The 23,227-nt window shown below is 27.1% G+C and overlaps 1 protein-coding gene across 2 annotated transcripts in view; it reads right to left on the bottom strand.

The window, feature by feature from the left end:
- LOC107455196 (uncharacterized) overlaps positions 1-23,227 on the bottom strand; it is a 322,531-nt gene that overhangs the window by 96,411 nt on the left and 202,893 nt on the right. The window contains exon 2 of one of the 2 annotated variants that reach the window (XR_011638301.1): positions 15,725-15,812. The exons of the other annotated variant lie outside the window; for it this stretch is intronic. The gene's annotated coding sequence lies outside the window, so the exon portion shown is untranslated. The remainder of the gene's footprint in view (positions 1-15,724; positions 15,813-23,227) is intronic. 2 annotated transcript variants of the gene reach the window in all.

Below are 23,227 nucleotides of genomic sequence, written 5' to 3'. Positions count from 1 at the left end.
GAATTTTAGAAACGCTCTTTTGAAGAAACATTTAATTCGATTTGGTTTTGCTTAAATAACTCTGACACGTTTATGAATTACGATTTAATTTATTTATACTTATTTAAAATTGAAGATCATTGTGAAACTGTTTATGAATCTTACGAACTTATGAAACTTTTTTTAAGAACTAAATCGACATTCTTATAAAAAACAAAACAAAAAAAGAAACTGCTTTTAAAAAGTAATTAAGTTTGCTTTTCCTCTGAAGAAAATTTATTTGGAAAAATTATAGACCCATTCAAATTTTTTTAAGAAGATACACTGAGTACATTTTTATTCTGAAAAATTCATTATCGTATTGCGTTTGGATACTTCAGTCAGAATACTAAAATATTTAACCTTTTATCAATTGAAGTTTCTAATGTTTAAAATATTTTTGTTTGAATTTGTGTCTTAAATTTTCAACATTTAAAAGTGTTGAACTGCGATCAATTCCATAAAAACTATGCATCACGAACCAAGTCCAGCACATTATTCTCTTCCAAAAATCACGTCAACGAGAACTTGGCATCCACATGTATATGCCAATCCACCAAAACAGCCAACACCTCATTTTATAACAAATATTTTAGGAATTAGAGACAGTCTTTCTCCAATGCATCCTTCACAAGCGTCTCCATCATTCCATCAATCAAGCATCAATGGAATTCACCAACATCCTCATAACAGCTTCCACAACAGCAGCAGCAATAGCAGTAGCTGTAGCAGTCCATCAATGACATCTAATTGTGAAGAATTGAACGAAGTCAATAAAACGGTAATTGAGCAACCTCTGAACTTATCATGCTCAGAAAAAACTAGAGGCGATACTCCTTCACCTGGTAAGCCTTTCCTGGTTGTTCCATGGCATGAAAATTCTAGTACAACTCCGTTATCTCCTAAAAACTTACCACCTGTCATCCATACTGCTCTTTCACCACCAGGACCACCAAAACCTACTAGCTTGATACCAAGCATTCCAAATCCATCAAATTCCATTGTAGCAGGTTCCGAGAATCTATCTCTTGTTGAAACTAAGTTAACAAGCAATGGAACAACTGTGAAAAGTAAGTCAGTTTAAATTAAAATTTTCCAGTTTATATTTGCAGTCAGTTTTTTTGCTAAATTTCACTTCAAACCATTCTCAAAATTTGATTAATAAAAATGAATTTTTATTTATTAATTAAGGAAAAACAACAGACAATATACATCCTATATTAATAACAAAATGCTACTTTACATATTTTATAAATGTTTTGTAGTTTCATTTTCTCTCTTAACCTCTGTTAAATTAATTACGTAAAAATAATTTCCAATAATTGCATTATTTGATGCATAATTGGTTTGTCACTATCTCTCAAGGTTTCTTATAACGATGTTTATTTTAATATATTTAATAATTTATTTTAGATATTTAAGGTTTCATATAACGATTACTTTAAAGTATCAAATAAGCTAGAAAATGTATGCTTTATATACTATTTAAAAACGTCCTTTTTCATGTGTATCTCATAAGCTATATTACTTAGTGATGCAAAATTATTCATCAAAAGTGCTTTTAACTATTTATCGAATTAAATTAACGGTGCATTGCTTATATTTGTCCAAAAAAGTTTAATTGCCTTTTCGGTTGAAAAAAAACCAAAAGATCACGAATTTTTTTTTAAATATTTGTACCGATAAATGGCCGTTATGATTGCTTCTTTATATAATTTTTGTATGCTTATGTATCGGAGATCTTTACAAACTGAAGATTTTTTTTCTTAAGTTCAACACGAAATATTAAAATTCAGAATGATTAAAAAACCAAGCCAATTTTAAAATGAAATGAGTCAAACTTACATTGATAATCGAAATTAAATTTAAATAAAAAATAACAAAACAAAGAAAATGAAGAAACCAGTACTCTAGAAAACTCTGAATATTTTTATTCTAAATTAACTTTGATCAGTAAAATTATCTCCGTCAAAATTGACGGAAATCTTTAATTGAAATGATTTATAGATTATTCAGTTTTACAGTTTCAATTTAGAAACAATTTTGAAACAAGAATTACATTGAGGAACAAATTTTTTAATGTATTTATGCAAATACTTGATCTTGACATTTCAAATCTGAAATTAGTATTGCTTCTAAAGCTATTGTTTTCTTAAATTACATTTTTGGTCCATCTTTTGTCAAAATATGCTAGTTCAAAAACGTTATATATAACAGGGGGCCACATAAATGTTGCGTCAAACGTCTAGGAAAAATTAAGGCGCATCATCAGGATTAAAATTACATAGGGATCCATACCCGGAAATGTGGTCGCATGCCACTAGGGGAGCTTCCCAATTATGAACTCTCCAGAAGTACAATAGGAAACAATTTATAATGGAGAAGCGCCTCTAGCAGCGTATGAGGACATTTCCTAAACCTTGGAATTCTATGCAATTTTAATCCTGATAGTCTGCTCTAACCCCTCTAGAAGTTTGTCACAACATTTACGCGATCCCCTGTTATATATAACGTTTTTAAACTTGCATATTTTGATAAAAAATAGATTAAAAATGTCTTTAAAAAACTGTAGCTTGGAGAGAGAAATCGATAGCAGATTTAAAATCAGTTATGCAAAAGAATCTGTTAAAAAATCTCATGCAACAGAGGAAAAAAAATATTCCTAATTATAAAATATTAAAGAAAACTTAATTGAAATTATAATTTTAACTATATGAACTATTTTAAATTTTACTTGTAATAAAAAAGTAATATTTTTCATTGAAGATGTCTGCTCTGATTTTATGAAAATATTTTTCCTCATAACTAAATTATGAAATAGGTTGCACAAACGTGCTGTATAATAGAATATTTAAAATTGCCCATCACTTATTTTTAGTAAAAACAATAATTTCAAGCACTTACTTTGCGTGATGTCAGATGATAAAGGTTGCAAATAGCACGTTTATGATAATTAGCTTAAAACAATAAAAATAATGTGGAAGATCACGTTTCGACTGTTGACTCTACTTATCCCCAATTTATGTAATACACGTAGTATATTTTTATTGCTTGCAAACTTTTAGATCACTCTGTTTAAAACTATTAGGTACTCAGAAATAACTAAGCTCAGTACTTTATTAACTCAATAATTTTTTTGCACACGTTAAATAATGTTTTTTTTAATGTAACAAATTCCCTTAAAAATCAGTGAATTATTAAATTCACTGAGTTTTTATGTTACCAAGAAATCTTTAGAATTTTTTGAAATTAATTGTAAATTTTTACGGTTTCGCAGACGTAAATTGATAATAATGACAAATTTGCTATTATGTTTTGGTTAACTTTTTTCTAATACTCCTATTAAAAATATGTATCTGATTTTTTAACTTTTCAACACTCCTTTAACGTGTTTCGTTTCTTATGATTTTTATTGTTCTAAAAAAATCTATTATTTAATGAACATGAACGTTACAAATTTTTTTGCATGCACCAAGTATCTGAGATAATCATTTTTTAAATGAATTAATTCATTATACTCGACATTTTCAAAAATCCCTCTGGCTTTGGTAAATATTATTTTATAACACATAATAATGAATTAATAGTTTGTCTCTCAACATAATAATATTTTGTCTCTCAACATTAAAGTAATTTTTTCCCGGATTTTGTATTTTGTTACTTTATAAGACATAATAATGAAAATTATTTAAATAATGCATGATATTTTGATAGTAAGCTCTAACTTTTCCCCCTTTTTTTAATTTCATTATTTAAGATTTCAGTTGTACAAATTGTACACACATTAAAAAATTTCTACAAAATTCTTCTAAAATAAGTCAATGTAAAAGTTTTTAATATTTAGTCCGCTTCATCTCACTTTCCTTTAGTAACTGAATTATTATGCTGAATTACTAACTCGTTTGGATAACTAAACAACACTCAAAATGCCCTTCACAAAGTTTTCTGTTATATTACACTCAAATAGCAGCACTCTATTCATTTCAAATATTCGCTTTGAATAGGATTCAAGATAATTTCCTCTTATATTTCATCATTTTTTATGCTTTACTTGTCTTTCTGGGCGAATTTCCTATTCTGAACAGTATAAATTTAAAAATAATAAACACTGGGATGAAAGAAGATTTAATAAAAAAATGAAATTGCAGAAGAAAGTTTTAATGTCTTTGCTTATTTTGTATAGAATAAAATTATAAAAAAGATTAAATTACTATGAACATTAAAGATTATGATTAGTTAACCTAATAAAAATTATTAATTATGAAAACGAAATGATCTATTTAAAAAATTTCTTCTAACAAAGTACAATATAAATTTGAAAAGAAAAAATAATGAACTGATTAAAATAAGAATGTATAATTACATTTTTTAGAATATTTTGATACTACTTTCTTTTCATTTTGTAAAGAAATAAAGTCACTGAAATGAGTAAATTACGTAATAAATCAATGGTTAACTAAGCAGTTAGTTATGAACAAAGAAAGAAAATTAAAAAAAAAAAGTTAATTCGTAAATATATCCCGATAATCAACAAAATATTAGTCAAGATATAAAATCCAAGGATAAAGAGTTCACGTAACAAACACAATTTCTTTTGAGCTCTTCTTACCTATGAACTGTTGTTCTATTTAACTGTTGTTCAAAAGAAAAAAAATCTAATAAAAATTTGATATTATTTTGATGCTAAACAATTTAAGAAAAGCTATACAAAAAATACAGTTTTTGTTTTAAAAAAAAATGTCACACAACTTCGGATGGAAATCTTAGATAAGTTGAATTAATCTTTATTAAAAAATTACACTCATCACTAATTGCACTTATTATTTATCATTGAAAAGTGTTCTTTATAATTTAACCGTTGAAGCCATTTCAATTCTTAAAAATACTTCTTATAAATATAAGAAATAGGTAATAAGCGAAACGCAAATTTGGCACATTTAAAAGATACTTTTGTAATAGTTTACTAACCGTAAAAGAGCTATTTACGGCCAGCTTCTCTATTGTTGTAGGAACATTTTTCTTGATTAACAGAAGTCAATGTCAGAAGTCAACAGAAGTCTTAGTCAATGCGAGCAAATAATTGTTACTTTGAATTATTTTATTTGGGGGGAATTTTGTTGATGCTTTTTGTGTTACATCGCAAAACTTATTTTAATTATAAAAAGGCAATTAAGAGCCTTAAAATTTATGCGTCAGATATTTCATCCTTCTTGTGACTTACAAGGTTAAAGTATTATTTCGGTGAATAGATTTTGTGTGAAAATTGCATTTGATAATTTTCTAGCAATTATAAACTAAGAGTTTTGATTGTTCTATTGTTTCCGATTTTTTACCCGCCGCTACTTTTATCTCTCTGGCAATTTCAAGGAACAATTTAGATTAAAGAATATGCTTTAATTCAAGAATAATTTTCATTCTGGTGGTTTAGGCAAGAGATGTTATCTTCTAAAGTTCACCAGCAAACTTTAAATTTTTACTTTAACAGGCATTTTAGTCCACAAGATGCATGGCAGAAGGAAATTTTTACAAGACCAAACGTCATTTTCAACTACGGGCTACGGAGTTGTCCATTAGTAGTTGTAAAGCGAAATTTGGGTCGACTGTTCAACGACGGTTATAAAAAAAATTAAAACAAATAACATTATATCAACAATTTAAGTATGAAACAGAAGTTAAATTAACAGAGAAGTATTATTATCAATTTTGGTGTAAATTTTTATGATGTTGTTTTACATTCATAGTTTTTAGCATAGATCGAGTACATGCAATAAACAAAGAAGTATTTTAATTGGAACCATTATCCAACATTTTTTTTTCTTGTTCTTTGGCACCGCGACGCTGTTTGCCAACATTTTATAATATTTCTTATTAAATATTTGGGTGGTAATTAATTACATACTTTAAGTCATGAGCAATGTCACATAGTAAGTGTTTATGCACTAGCTGTTTAAATATCTATTGGATGAAAATTGATTGATCAGTAGCAAATTTAAACTTTATTTCTAAACATTTTGGTGATATTCTTAAAAAGATATAATCGAAAAAGTAATTAATTCATTTTTATATTCTATTATATTACTATATAACTAATTATACTTCTTAGAAAATGTCGAATATTTTCGATTGCTGACTGCAAATAAAACTAGAAAATATTTTTTTATTTCGTATAGCTCATGGTGCTTGTGTATGTTTTATTAGTAGGGATGTTATGTATTAACCCAGAATGAAATGCAATTTTAAGTACATTAAAAAAATTGTGCTTAAATTCCGACATCAGTAATCGATGCAATGCAGATATATTTTGGACAAAAATATAATTTAATATCTATTTAACTGGTCTCTTGGCAATTTTGAGACTCGTTAGCGTAATTGTTATATTTATTCAAACACAAATTGGTGTTATACTTATATACTTCATTGAAGTTATTTTTAAAAAAAGTTTTAAAACAACAAAGAAGAATATATCATCGATACTAACACAGAGATTATTAATGAAATGCATACAGTTAATGTCACAGAGATTAATATTTATATTATATCAACCCCAAATATAATCGCATCAATTTTTTGTCCAGTTTTAAAGTAAAGATTAAAGTATTTCTTGCAGAAATATTTGTAAATTTCTACTGAACAATTTCTTAAATTATCAGTTACTTCATCACTGGGCAAAATGTTACAGCAAATTACGTAGTACATTTAAAATAGTGGCAAGGGTTGTAGAATTTCGTTGTAAAATGTCCTGTAAAAAAATATGTCTTTAAATTCCTTGCAAATTATTTGCAAAAATGCATTTATATATTAAATCCCATCATTCATTAAATCCCATCAAAACAATTCAGTCAACATACCATAAACGTGTTTTTAAGTTTTGAAAACTGGTAACAGAAGGAAATATTAAAATCAATTAGCATTAAAAATATATAACTGTTTCTATAATAGGCGAATTTTGATATCCATTTTAAAAAGATAGATTACTCTTATGTTAAAAAGTATGTCTTATAAGGATAACAAGCAAAACTTTTTGATCAGCGAATTTTTATAGCGAGCAATTCATTTAAGGTTTTTAGTTAAAATTATTATTCTTTTTTTTAAAAAAATATTTGTTTGGCATTATACAAATATTTCAAGCTACAAAAAACAGCACAATTTCGCCCATAAAGTTGCAATGAATTTTTTGGACAGGATAAATCTTTAAATTAATATAAATAATCCATCTGGTGACCAGTGAACTTTGTGATTGCGACGATGCTGATGAAGATGCTGAGCACATTCTTCTTCATTGCAAACTGTATGCGAGTGCCCGTGTTAAATTAAAGACTGATTTGATGCGTCTTTCCATTTGTTGGCCTCCTGTTTTTTCGGAACTGGTCAAAAGTATCGAAAGTCTTGCTGTCTTGAGCAATTTTGTTTGTAATGCAAATTTTTAAATTTTCTTGTTTGTTTTCTACTTACTTCTGTAAGCCTCATGCTATACTTCGTGGTGCATGAGGAGTTTTCAATCGTTTAAATAAAAATAAAAAATATAAATAATAGTGAGGATACCAAAAATAATATTCAGTGAAACAATAATTTTGAGAAATTTTGTTAAATTTTTGAGAAATAGCCTTGCAATATGAGGAATGTTGGTGTTTAGTAAAAAGGAACTAAAAGGGTGTCTAAATTACCAGCAAGTGTTGGGAAGAATATTAAGGTGGAATTAATAATGTTTTAAAATCGCCACAACTTTATCCTGAAAGTTAAAGTTTTCCGTTTAGAAGCGTGATCATAAATTATTTTATCGTAGACTCTTTAAGACTGTTTTGTCATAAAAATGAACCCTTTACAGAACATTTATTTTAAAAACGGATTCGTAACAAAATTTTATTTGAAAAATGGAATAGATGACGTCATTAATGCATAAGTTTAAAACTTCTTAAAAGAAATATTTTTTTATAAGACAAGGACTTTGTTTTTACACTTTTAGAAAAGGCTTAAAAGAACTGATTCTGCAATATATTTTTTTATTCAGAGAATTAAGAGTAGATTTTTCTCAAATTCACGACTACAGAACCTTTCACAAAAAGTTTCACCGGACGCTAGCCTTTGATTGTTTTTTCACAAAATATCAAAAACAGAATACTACTTTCACAAATTCACAAATTCTTTCACAAAAGATTGAGCAATTTATATTCAGTTTTACAAAAATAGGACTTTTCACAAAAAGTTTAAAGATTCACATCACATAAATTTAATCACATTTTTTTAAAATCAATCATCCAGAATTTTAATTCAGAATTTCAGAATCAATCATCCAGAATTCCTTTTCACCCAGTAATTTTATTAAAAATATATTATTTTTATTTTTAGAGCTATTAAGTTTTCATATTTTGTATACTTGACTCACTAAACAGCGGTTTTCAACTCTTCTGATTAGAGTTTTGATATCTCAAATGTAAATAATATAATTCTGCTCAGTGTTTGATAACGGTAGGCTTATCATAAGAAACGTTAAAAGATAGCCGTGGTAACGCTTTGAAAAATAAAATCAATTTAGATATGCTGAATTAAAGTTAAACAGCGTCGATTTATATTGGTTGCAAAAAATGTTTTGCCAAATTTACTGAACGTCACTACAAAACTTGATTCTATTAAAATTCTGACATTGAAACAAAAATAAATTTTTATGTACACAGATTGAATAGGCATTTACGTGAAATAATTCAAATTATTTACGTAAGCAAAAAATTTATTTTTGAAAAATGTATTTGTTTGCTACAGTTTTTTTTTTCTTTTTTTAAATTTTAAGATCAAGCATGGTAACTAATGAAAAATAATTTCAGGTCTGAATAAGAAACTATATATTCGTTGGATTGTCATTAAATTGAGATTTTTTTTAAATGTTAGAAATTTATTACTGGAAAATGTAAATTTACTCCTTTGTACGAAATAGGATTCATGCCGTTTTGAAAGAACTTGTTCTGAACAGTTTGATAACAGGTGCTAGTTAAACCCCTTCCAAGATTTACGGAGGTAAAAGGACTCTTCTATACTTAATTAGCTTATAAATTAATAAGGTGAAATAGAAATTATAAATTAATAAGCGAAAATTAGTAAATTTTGTTTAAAAGAAACATTCTCCTACATAAGTATCTTTAAAATTTTTTTTATATAACTTCGTAACTCAGTTGTAAGATATTTTTATTACAATAACGATGTTTTTTTTTTCAAACTTTGTGCTCTTTTCACACTTATTTAAGAGAATTAATATATATATCATCAGTACGATGGATTGATTCAAATATGGAGGAATAGTTCTCGAATATGATCGAATAGTTCACACGAAATAAAAATCGGAATTCCTTAAAGTCTTATTACTGAGAATTATTCGTTTAAATTGTGGATTTTTAATATTTATTGTTCCAAAAACTGTATACATTTCAGAACAAACTTCTTCAGTCACAATATTAGAGTAAACAATAAAATATTGATAATGCTTTGAAAGAAAAGTATTTTTAGATAAACTAATTTTATAGTGTGAAAAAGAAAAAAAAACAATATTAAAAAGCTTCTGATAAACTATTAGAAGCATATTTTACAAATTGCAGTTAAATAGTTTGAGAATAAAAAAATTTGTTGAAATAAATGTGTGTTTATACAGCAAAAATATTACTTTTTTGTTTAATTCCGTTTACTTGAAATATTATCTAAATTAATTAACAAACGAATTTCTAGTTCACCCCTCGATGCTTTAGGTTTATGTATTATCATAATATTAAAAGCTATTTAGTATCATTTTTGATATTTTGTAATTGTTTATTCTTGGGATGATGGATTATCGCATTTTTTTTGTTTTGATGACTAAATTTAATATTTTTAATTGTAAAAATGATATATTTTTAGGATTAAGCAATGATTGTCTAAGAATTAAATGTTTAAAAAGGCAGGAGATTTTACAATTTCTCATAGCAATCCTAATTTTACCTACAAAGTGTATATGCCAGCTCTACAGTGGGCCGTACGACCGTGTGCAAGATGCAATATGGAAGTACATAATCTCTCGATTATTTCTTTTATATTGATTCTGTTATTCTATTTATAATTAATTATGAAAATTCCTTCAATCAGCTTTGTTGCTTATCTATGCTACTTATATTTGCTGAAACTATTCTATTAATCTAAAATTATATAAATAACCAAAATATATTTAAATGACTCCAAAGTGAATCTATCGTTTATTTAATTTCGTAGGCATTTGAAGTCTCTGATTAAATTAAGAGCATTCTTTGACATGGGAAGAAATTAGATGTTTCAAAATGATTGTATAATTTAATAGTGTCTAATGAAATAACAATTTTGTAATCACCTTTTTAAATTTTAGAGAGATCGAACCGCAGCTGAAATTTCTCGCAAACATCAAACAGGGCTGCTCCCAAATTAGTCCTTCGACAGAACTTAAAATTCATTCACAAAATGAGTCTCGCGGAACATTTCTTCTTTTATTAAAGTGAAAAAAATTAAGTAGATAATTTTTTTAAATTTTTTTATAAAGATGACACAAAATCTAATTTTGATTAATTTTCAAAGTATTTAAAATGTTTTATGATAATTTTATTATTTTTCTTAAGTAATTTACTTTCAAAATTATAACGCTTTTTAAGTGAATTTTTTTTATATCCGTCTATTACTTACTATAGTATTTCCGATAAAATTTGCTTTTTTACATGCATTGCATTTTTTTAAAATATCGATATTTATAACATTACGAAATAATATATGACTTTCTGAAGTCTAATTTTGTTCAAGGAATTGATTTTGTACATATTTTAAAAATCATTATGTAGAATAAATTGCGATGTATTGAAATATATTAAAAATAATTAAAATTAAAAAATATTTTTGAAACTAAAGACATAAATTGAAAGCGGAATGTTATTTAAACCAATATAATTTAATTTTTTCTTCTTAAAATTATTTTTAAACACAAATTTGAAAAACGATTTAAAAACAGTGCTTTTTAAAAAACTTTTAATAACAAATATTTCAATTATATATATTATATATATTCAATTATATACATTTAATATATATGAACAATATTTCTTAAATAAGTTTAAGAATTAATTATAAAACTTTTCATGAATGTTTTATAAAATAAAACGATTTACATTTACAAGAAAAAAAATTTAAGCATGTTGAGATTTTTTATTATTTAAAAGTTTAATGCTTCGAATTCTTTTTCTAATGGAGAAAAAAATTATATTTTTATATAAATGAGAACGAGCATGATTCTGTTCGTTTACCATATTAAAGTAGCAGTACGACAGATAACTACCTGAAACTCAGAATATATGTATATTTGCATTTTGCATTACATTTTCTTCAGGAAATTAAGAAAAACTTAGTTTTTGGATACAATGTTTTTTTTTAATGAAAAGGAACAATTCGGAATTTCAACTAAAAGAATTGTTATAACTTTTTAAAAGCTTATAGCAAAACATTCTGTTGAAAAATAAATAATAACAATAAATATTTTATGAAAAATGAATCAAAAGTACTTCTAAAAAATATGACTTTTAATTTTCTCAAAAACCATAAACTTCGGTTTTTTAAATATTTTTAAATGTTTTTTTTAAATTTTTTTTAAACATTTTCTCTTGGGATATCTTCTATTAGTATTATATTGGACACAAAACCTCAAAATAGCAGTTTTGAAAAAGTGTTTCGAAATTTCCTTAATCTACTATTTTCAATATCAAATTGTTATCAGAGTGAAAAGCTTAATAAAAAGTTATCAAAGTAAAAGTTTTTTCCCTTTGACGAAAAGATTGAATTCGAACTAAGACATGGAATTCTATGAACCCATAAAAACTTCTTTTACATAAATCATTGGAGAAAATTTTTCGATAAATAATTTAAACAGATGTCTTGTACTTTGGCGGACACATTTTTATCGAATAAAAAGACTGTTGAACTATCTTGCCATTTCACTGAAAATTACTTTTCAAAATATTCATTTTAGGAAAGGATTATTTTTTGTTGGCAAGTGTCATGCCATTGTTAGCAAACTTTTTACATTAGTTTTTTATGTTTTTCTACTATGGTTACATATGCTTAACCTACCGTATAAATGAACCTTTTATCACCAATGAAATGTAGTTTGTTTACCATCAAGAAGTAAGCCCATTTTTATTAACTGATTGTTTTAAATACTTAAACTTAAATGACATTTTCAAGTAAAAAAATGTAGGTTTTTACCATATTAATTAAAAATAATAACATTTAATCCAGATTCCATTTCGGAGAAATGTGGATCCTTTAACGGATTCTTCAAAATTGGCCCATCATAAATTATTTTCTCATAAAAACAAACACTTTTCAATTTACTTAAACTGTAAAAACGAATCCTTAGCAAAATATTTTATTTTAAGAGTTGACACTTAATTTTTATTTTTAAAATCGACCAAACAAGGTTCTTATTTTCACAGATTCCAAAGAACTGGATTCTAAGCTAAATTTCTGAAAATGAATAGATGAATTCACAAAAGACTAGACTTAGACAGACTAGGCAAACAGCACAAAAAGCTTTAATAACTATAAATTAAACTATTTAACTGAACCCTTCTCAAAATACCTGAGTTCACTTCTTAAAATAATAATCTAACTTATTCAATGATATACATTCATTACTCACAGTTTACAACATGGAACTTAACATATTCAATAATAATTCATTAATTAATAATATTCATTACAATTATTCATTAGTGTTGCAAATAAATTAGCAAATATTCATTACTGTTGCTTTATTCACTGCCAAAAGAAGCTAAAGTTTTATATTTCAGTAAAAGTAAATTATCTTAAATAATAAAAACATCTGCAAAACAAAAAAGTATGGAAAAACGTCATAATTGTTTCTTAAAACTACTGAAATAATTAATCTTAAATGGTGCATTAAATTGCAAAATTTTTTTAAAAAAGAGAGGGATTTTTAAGATCATTATTCTTTAATTTAATCATTTGGAAACATATGTCCTTTCATTGTAAGAAAATGAAAGACATGTAATTTAATTCATATAATTGAAGAACACTTTTCAAATGTTTCTGCAAGGCACTTTTAAATTACCACCCTTAATGTACATTTTTAGAATAAAAGAAATACACAGATTTTGGATATGAAGCGAAGAAAAAAAGCTTGTTAAATCTGTCGAATCTCTGGTGAGGGCTCTAAACCAGTTTGATTGTCTAATATAACTTGGATGTGATTCTAATAATCACTTTCAATTTCTCTCTTAATTCTCCGGCAATTGAACAAGCTTTTCATTCCATCACTTGTAATTAGACATTGATAGCATGTTTCTTTCTTTATAACTTAAATTTCAGTTTGCGTCCCTTTCTGACTTTTTATAAGTGTTTTAAAGATTTCATAAGGAATATAAAAATAACATGGAATACACTGTTTGTATCAGTAAAAAAAATTCAATTTGGAAACTTTGAATTTTGTATGTATTTTTTTTCAGTTGACGATGTAATTTTCTTTTTGCCAGAAGAAACATTTTAAATAGAAATTCAAGAAACGTGTTGATTGAAACGTGGTGAACCAGAATAAAAAGCCCATAAATAAAATATTTGTCTAAATAATTTTTCATAAGGCAAAAAAAAATGCTTTCTCTTATTCATTAACTAGTAGAATCAATCTAACCGGAATTGATTAAATTATTTCTACAGAATAGTTTCTTGACTCTACAACTATATTTTCCTGCTGAATTGTGACTCCACAAGTATGGTAGACAATCGATTTATTATATTCTACAGATGACAAATATGTGAAAATAACCTCGTCAAACTATATCGGACCTATAAAACGGTTTCTAACACAGTTACATGTCATTAAATCAGTCACGCATAAAGAGAGGCCCCGAATGAATCTCCATCACTTTTGACCCCATTAGTGGAAGTTGACGAAGCTTTTTGTTGGTGTTCTTTCGTCATTTGGACGGTATTTTACGTTTCACTTCGTTTTAAGACATTTTTGAAATTAACTATTAAAATAAATACCAAAGATCGTGCAGTATTTCTATTAAATAAGACTGTAAAAGTTTAATATTGTAAGAAACATTGCTTCAAAATATTTTTTAAAAAATAAAATAGAGTTTCTTATTTTGATAAAAATGAGATATACTTTATATGATTTATGAAAATAAATAAAATATCGAAATATCTTTGTTTATTTTTAATAAAAAGTACACATATTTCATTTTCAGTATTTTTGCTGTATTATCTAAAATAATAAAAAGAAATTTAAATTTAAAATAGCAAATTGCTTTCTATTTCATTCGGGTGTTTTTAAATTACTGTAACGAAAATCTAAGTTTTTATTATTTTTTTTTTAATTTTCAGATTACAAACTAAAATAAAATATCTAAACTATACACATATTGCTCGTGCACAGTTACTTTTTATAGTTTTATATCGTTTTGAAATTTAAAAAAAAAATGAAACAAAAATGATTCTATAGGATTCTATACGAGAAAACACTTGAATACTGACAGATAAAAGACGACATGCATTACTAACTTGTTTAGAGCGTCTATACTACAAGCATAAAATTCCATTTTATATTTCAGTAATATTTACGGTAACTTTCTCGTTAGATATTTGAAACAAGACATTGAAAACAAATCCTTTCTATTATAAGCAAAGTAATACCCCATGTTTAAATGGCATTGCTTAAGTTAGACCAGATTCTTGTACTAAGCATAGTTTTTATTAAAATTTTCCAATCTCAGGTTAATTAGACTCTTCTTACATAAATTCTGCAGTATTTTTATCCCATTAGAATATTCATCGAAAAGATGGTTTTAAAGATCCTATTTTGCAAGATAGCTGCTGTAACGATAATATTTTTGTTACTAAATTGAAAAGTTTATTTTATTCTAAACCGAATATTTTATTAAATAAAAACTAACATTCAGAACTCAAAATTTAGGAAAATCCTTATCAGTTAAGAATAATTTAGTTAAATTATTTTTTTACATCATTTTTTGCTGCTTAACTAGGTTAACATTTCAAGCATGAACATTAATCGGTTCCCTTTGGGGGTAGTTGAGGAATAGCACTTTCAAGTTGTTTAAGGGATTCAGTCGTTTCGATAAAAATTAGCGGCTCACCCTTTGAAAGGGTCACGATGAAGAATAAACTTTCACAAAGGATTTTTAAATATAATTTATTAGGGAGAATGTATGCCCGCTTGAATTGAGAAGTATTTCGTAAGAATAATACTTATTAAATTTTTAATTGTTAATATAACTATTTTGTTTTTGCTCTTTTCATTCCTCTGATTAATTTAATTATATCTTACAACATTTTTAAAAATCCTTTCACGGGTCATTTATTTCTAATAATGATATATTAAAATATTTATAGGAACGAAGTTTCTAAAAAACATTTTTTATTCACTTTAGGAGATTAATCAAATTTAAAAACTATTTATTCCTACCTCCCAGTGAAGACTAGGGAACATAATGATTCTTCTTATTTTGTAAATAATACAAAAGGAATTGTGTACCATAATATTTTATTCGTACATGAATAAGTTAATAACATTATATTGATTTAATTTTTTTGAAAACATAGGATCACATGTTATGAGTCCATACTTAAGTAGGACAATACATCGTCAGATCACATATTAGTAACAGCACAGATTGAATGTAATAAATAGGTTTACCGTTAAATAGATGGTAAACTAACCACGGCCTTTACAAGGTATACTTTATAACCTTTAACAAGAAATAACTCTCAACAACAGTAATTTTCTAAAAAAGAAAAAGAATTATATATTAAATAAAACTACTTAATTTTTCACTATTGAAGTTTTAAAAGTATTCATACTAAAATAAATGACGTGGTATTAAATATGTTGATACTCTTTTATAGACTTCTAGAAATGTTGCCAAGAGAAGTTTTATACGATTTATTGAAACATTTAACAGTCTTAATATAATTGATGTAGTTCTTGGGATATTTTCTCAACGAAGTTATAACATATTGAAGAACTATCACTTACAAATTCTAAAATACTTATATAGTAAGAATTTTTTTATTGCTCTTTAAGAAAATTCAGATTTTTATGCAAATCAAATGAAAATTGAAGGAGTTGTCAAGTTTATCTTGTGAAGTATGTGGGGAAAGCGGTATTAAAGTAAATGCCTTTTTAACTGCGTGAAAGTTCACTTCATCTATAAAACTTCTATTCCTTTCATATGACTTTAACAAATCTCTGGAATGCATTGTTCAATTTTGTAAAAAAATATAAATACTTAACATAATGTGGACGTTTTGAAAACGTTGTTATCCTCCTTTTTAATGATTTATATAAATTTACTCTATCTTCTTAAAAATAAAACTCTATATTTTGACAATTCAACGATCCTTGAGCTGTATTTTGTTACTTTTGGCAATCATTCGACAAGAAGTTAAGTGATTTTTGACGAAACACGAACTTTCAAATATTTCACAAAACTGCTTCCTTATTTGTGGTTCTTCATCTCAATTTATTCTAGTAATCCTTAAGAATCTTTATACCTGATTATAGACTGTTTTTACTGCATGGCAGGCTCGTCGAGGCTGATGTGCGCTTACTCTGAAAGCAACTTCAGTACAGTCTTAGTACATACTTTAGTCAAGTTTAGTACATACTTTAGTACAAGTGTAGTACAGTCTTACCGCAAATAAATGTGTATATTTTCAATATTTATACTTTCAAAACCTTAACACACATTGCAAGAAAAGATATCCGATATTAAATAAACTATAGTCATGTGTCTTTCTCCTGTAACAGAAGTGTCTTTTTTTACATGGCAATCATCTGAACTGTATCGTTCCATTCATTTTAACTCTGTTAATAGTTTCCGATGTTGCATAAACACTTTCTTGCAGTGTATCGGTAGTTAATAAATAACATTTTGGATGTGTTGCCATCCTTCCTTTACTAACACTATTAATGAACGCTTAAAGAAGATAGAGAAGAACATACTTTATTGCAGATTCGATGTAACAAAATGATCGACATTCGAACATTCGAAAAAAAAAAGCATTTGGTATATTTTTTCTTGCATTATTTACTGTAATATGTGTAATAGTTAAGAAACTATTTAAATTCACTTCTGCTTTACATTTAAAGAAATATGATATTTCTTTTGAAGCATGGTTTCTAGTTTCATGAAATCCCAATTAAATTTTAGATAAGATTCCACAGAAGTTTTCGGCAAAGCAATTTACAAGTCCAAAAATGGAGAAGCTTCCGTTCTTTTTGCCCTTTGGCTTCCAAGGGTCACGTAAGATCAGTTTCAGTTTTACTTGAGTGATATGAAATTTAAAACATGAATACAAAGTTGATGATAACCGATGGTCATAAATGGGTAATGCACATCATTTGACCAATGATGATGATCGAAAGTTGATGAAAGATATAGAAATTGCGTGTTTCATATCAATAGTAAGCATGACTATCTGAATTGAGACAGTAAGTGTTTGGCATAATAATAAACACTGTACTCGTGTGCAATTATAATCTCTTGATACTCTTGACAGATCGACTTAGGATCAAAGATTTGTACCGCTTTGTTAATATATAGTCAAAGATTAACGTTCATAACTTTTATGATTTATAAAATCGACTTATTATTTTTATTTTTTATTTTTTTGCTCTACTCAACAACCATTTTTATAAATAGTTTAAAAAGCAGAAATTTTTGCTTATTTATTTTGCAAAATCTGCTTTAAGAAATGTCGTAAAGTCTTTAAGATATTTAAAAATAAATAGTCGTAAACTAAGAATTTTTTTATACTTTTCTTTCAAAACTAAAACGACGATATGAACGATTGAACGATATGAACTATGAACGATTTCCTTTTTTCCTAAATCAAATTGATATTTTTTTGTATACTTACATTAAAATTGGTAATCACTTTATTTCAATTAATTTATGTTTGAGCGTTTTTTATTTTTCACTGCTATCAAGAATATAGTATAATATTCTGCTAACAACTATTTTTTACTATTCCATTTACATAAACCAGTATAGCCCAGTCATACTAGAAAGGAGTACACAATTTTCAGAGGCTTGTTGGTGATAATATGGTCAATATTGTATACTTTTACTTGTTTAACTCTATAATAAATACAGTCATTTAATAACCAGATACAAAAAAAAATGGAATTTGTAGAGTCTTGTGTCACGTTATTAAAATTGTTTTCCGGCTAAGTAGATTGCAAAATAAAAGAAATAATTAAAAAAAAAAATTGTTATTGCTTATAAGTGTTAGTTGGAAGTCAGGTGATCTCACGAACTCTTGTGGGTATGACGATTTTTTCACTTATATTTTAGTAATTTTCAACCTGCTTTTAGGATATTTGGAATATAATTTAGTAGGGGAATGAAAAGTGAACAAGTGTGTCAGAAATACAGTAACGATAGATGCGCCACATGGCTTTACAACCTGCATAAAATTTATTGCTTCATATAAGATCAGCAGAAGTAAGATCGATGCATCCAAGAAAGAAAGAAAAATTTACAATTTTTAGTTGCAGACGCTTATTTTGCTCAAACCTTACGCAAGTTTCATGAGTCGCTCTTTCTCAATTCCTTTTGACCAGTTCATCAACAGCAACAATGAATATCAAGGTGTTTATTAGCCCTATGGGTCCTGGTATAGCTGATGTTGATGTTCAGTGTGAAAAAAATGAAAAGAAAAAAAAAAGGAAAAAAAAAAAAACGAACCACCCTGCACCTTCCTTGCAACAACAATTTGTCCTGGGTACAATTCGTCGCGATCACAATTCATCGCAATTTCATGTGGTATCTATGTACAGTGCGATTAAAAAAAAACGGACCAGCCTGAATAACTTTTGATCTATTGATCGGATATTCACGTTCTAGGACACAATCTTTATGGTTTGAAGGGGTGACCTCAAATATGCTAATTAGTGCACACGATATTTTACGTTACGAAATGAGACACAAAAACGCACTTTCTCTGAATAAACATACCTTTTTCTCAACGGATTCGCATTTCTGCGCCCCAAAACATAGTGGGTAGCCGCAATCTGGGAAATATGGTCCCAATAGTTTGTTCAAAAGAAGGGTTCAAAGTTTGAATGTTAATTTGATTTTTTGAGTAATTCTCTTTATTTCGAGAACTTTTTAGGAGAATTGAAACATTTTACACAGAATTATAAAATTCGTTTGTCAAAAGATAATCCCAAGCAAAAAAAATTATAAATATTTCTTATTATTTTACTTAATAATAGCAAAAAAATTGAATTGTAAGCTATAAAATTTTTCGCATCGCATTAAAGTTAGTAATTTCTACGCCAAAAAAAAAACATGAGCGAAATCGGTCGAATAGTTCCTGAGAAATCGAATTTTTAAAAAAAGTCGTATATTTAAAATTCAAATTCTCAGAAACTATTCAACCGATTTTGGTCGAATTTTGTAATTCCCAATTTAAAATTACGTACTTTAAAATGATGTAAACAACTGTATACCTTAGAATTCAAATTTTTTTCGATTATTGCTAAATAAAATAATAAAAAATCATAAATATTTATTAAAATTTATTTTTTGCTTGATATAATCTTTAAACTAATAAATTTTGTAATTTTGTGCAAAAATGTTTCAATTCGCTTATAAAGTTCTCGAGATATAGCGAAATTCGTAAAATATTAAATTAACATTAACGAATCCAAACTTTGCACCCCTCTCTTGATAAACTATAGGGACCATGTTTCCCAGATTCCCCGACTTTTGGGGGTCAGAAACCCGAATCCAATGAAAGAAAATGCAAGTTTATTCAGAGAAAGTACGTTTATGTGTCTGATTCTCGTCATTTAAATTATCGTCGGTGCTTATTAATTATCATATTTGAGATCACCTTCTCGATCTATTAAGAATGAGAACGTGAAGATCTGATCATTAGATCAAAAGTTATTCAGGGTAGTCCATTTTTTTGCTCACTGCACAGTGCGCAAAATAAAATAGATATCACCCTGAATAACTTTCGTTCTAATAATCGAATTTTCACTGAATCAATTAAAATTTTAATGGAACCAGAGGTTAATTTCAAACATGCTAATTAATTACTTCCAGGCATTAAATAAAATATGAAATCAGACTCAAAAACATACTTTCTCTAAATAAACATATGATTATTTTTGCATATTTCGATTCCTAACCCTCAAAATAGGACAAAATTTTGAAAAAATTAAATAAAAAATTGAGGTGCTAAGAAGCTACGTATACTTGATGTAGTCCTAAAAATAAAGGCCTCTCGCCTTAGCAGGAGAAATTTAATGTAACCATAAACTAATTGTGTGATTGACAAAAGAGAAATTAGTGTTTCTCCTTTTCTAGTGATCTCCTTCAATCCGTCTTAAGCACAATTCGTCCCAGCGAGAATTCATCATATGCCGAATTCGTCGTTATCACAATTCGTCGTTGGCACAATTCATTGCGAACACTTTCATCGTGGACACAATTAATCGCTATGACAAATCTTCGCGGGCACAACTCGTCGCAATAACAGCTTGAAAAACTACAGCACCAAAGAGTGAAAATGAAAATAAAGACAAAGCTAGAAAACAGTAGTGGCGAAGAGAAACAAATCAGGGTAAAATGCATTTCCATGTGCTATGGAGAGTTGGGGAGAAACTAATATCGTTAACAAGGGCTTTCATATAAATTAAACAGGATGTGGAAGAATTTTGGCAGTATCACCTAATTTAGCCACTGACAAGGTATTCATTCTCTGTTTCACCTTCTCAACCGCGGTTTTTCTAGTTTTCACTCTTATTTTCCACATTTATTCACCGCAGGTAGCCAGCCGACCCGCGAAGCGGGTTTGCGGCTTCTCGCGGCCCCCGCGATTTTCCACATTTAGTTGACAACCATAATTTTTTTGTTTCAAATCACTCTTCCTCATTAACGTCTGCTGGATCTTGAAAATCGGGGACTATTTTTGAGCGCGCTAAACATTTGTTTCAGACATTGCCACTGTCAGGGCTCGCCAGACGTGAACGATTCTTGACGTGAAATTTTAAACTCTTGAAACATGTCAATTTTTATTTATATTTCATATTTTTTTACAATTTTTGAAGTTTTTATCTTTCCTTATCAGTTTCTTTGGTTTATTCATTTAGTAACATAGTAGATTATATTTAAATACTTAACGCGATATTTAAATAAGTTTTTTACGTAGGAAAATTATTATGATTCTTAGACTGAAAAAATAATATTATATAATTAGTCACAACTTTCTGAGAAATCAAAGCAGTACTTTTTTTATTTTCTTTATTTTATTTTATTTGCCTGCTGCTCTTGAAAAAAAACATTTATTAGGATGTTAACCTAATTCCGTGTACAATTGAAATTTCAGAAATCGAATGAGACAATGAAGTGAAAGTAAAACAGTTACAAGTTAAACGTCAAGCAACGTCGATCAAGATAAGATAATTTTTTAAAAATATATTTTTTATTCATCGATTCAAAATCTAGTCTACATATATTTTAGGGTACACTAAGGGCATATTTCTATAGAGTTTATATTTTACACCCTTTTTTCTTGTTGCTTAAATTACTCAAGTTATATGATTAAGTTTATATTTAGTATGATGGTTCACTACATTTCCTTTTCTTTCCAGCCGCTCTTAACGAAATAAGTTTAATTTTTATGAGTTTAATTGTTTCTTACTGTTTCTATCAATTAGATATTACGTTCAAACTGGGTTTCAATTCTGGGGAATCATTGTCACGCTTCAATTAAACATAAATGAAATACTTGTTGCCTTACTGTGAAATAAAAGAACATTTATAATTTCTAAGAAAAGCATTTTAAAACTATTTGTTGAACATATTAATTGAAGCTATAAATAATTTGTTGTGCAAAAATCTGCTAGTACATCTTATTTTAGGAATAAGGAAATTCTTAAGTTAGAAAAAGAACAATTTTTTGAGATGAGGATTCTAAAACTAGCACGGTTTTGAAATCTTTTTGCAATGTTCTATTTTTTGTATTCGTTTAAGAAAATAAAGCATATCGAGCACTTTCTTGGTATAATATTTTGTTTGAATTGTGCTGAAGTTGCGAAATAATATTAACAACTTTTTTAATCAATTTATTTCAACATTTATCTTTTTAAAAGGGCAATTTTATTAAAGTCAGCGGGCGAGAATAAAATAAAACTTAGAAGCAAAATTATGTGTCATTTAAAAAATAAAGCAATCTACTGTATTTTTTTTACTGCACACATATATATATTTGGTTTTCATTAATAAGAAATAATAAATCGGGACAATCAATGATTTATCATCATTTTTCGAGAAACTAGCATGCTTAGTATATAGTTAGCTGCTTTGTATTGAATAATTTTAAGGCAGTAAAATATTTTTAATTTCTTAAAAAGATTTAATTCTCACCCAGCTAGCAATAAAAGTTTTCTTTTATTAAAACCTTGACGATAAGTTAAAAACGCTTTCACTAACCTAAATTACCTAACCTAGGAAAACCTAAATTAAAGTACTAAAAAAATTGATTACTATATTATTGAAAAATAATAATCAATGTGGTAGCGTTAAGAAAAATATTTTGAGAAATGCTAAAATATTTGCTTATTTGGTTAAATAGTTCTGGAAAACACGAGGTCAGATGTTTAAAAATTTTATTTTAAGATTAAGGCGATTTATAAGATGTTGAGAACTTTTAAGATGATTAAAAATGTCGCCTACGTATTCAGCAAATCTATTCCCTTTGTAGAGATATGAAATATCAAACAAGATTTCAGATAATCATCGTTGATATTGCAAGTTTACTCAAGGAAATACAACCCTTTAAAAAACTTATATCTTCATTTAAGTTGTAATTGCTTAAAAATTACACAATACATATTGAAGAAATTCATAAATACATTATTCAGAACCTATGCATACGTATGTATATTATTGAAATTGTATCAATTATTCAAATAGTATCAATTAATCTACAAAATACTATTGAAAAAAGCTGATGTATAACTATAGTTTCTCGTAAGAAGTATTCACCATAAATACACTTTAGACACTGTAATGTAATACCCAATTTGGTGTTGAAAATTTTTAGTTATTTCAATTTTATACATAATCGAGCATTCGTAAAATAAATGAGAAAGCTTACACCAAGCATTGACTTATTTTCT

The sequence above is a fragment of the Parasteatoda tepidariorum genome, chromosome X1, assembly GCF_043381705.1.
Source record: "Parasteatoda tepidariorum isolate YZ-2023 chromosome X1, CAS_Ptep_4.0, whole genome shotgun sequence".
Lineage (NCBI taxonomy): Eukaryota > Metazoa > Arthropoda > Arachnida > Araneae > Theridiidae > Parasteatoda > Parasteatoda tepidariorum.
This window is presented reverse-complemented; position numbering and strand designations above follow the sequence as displayed.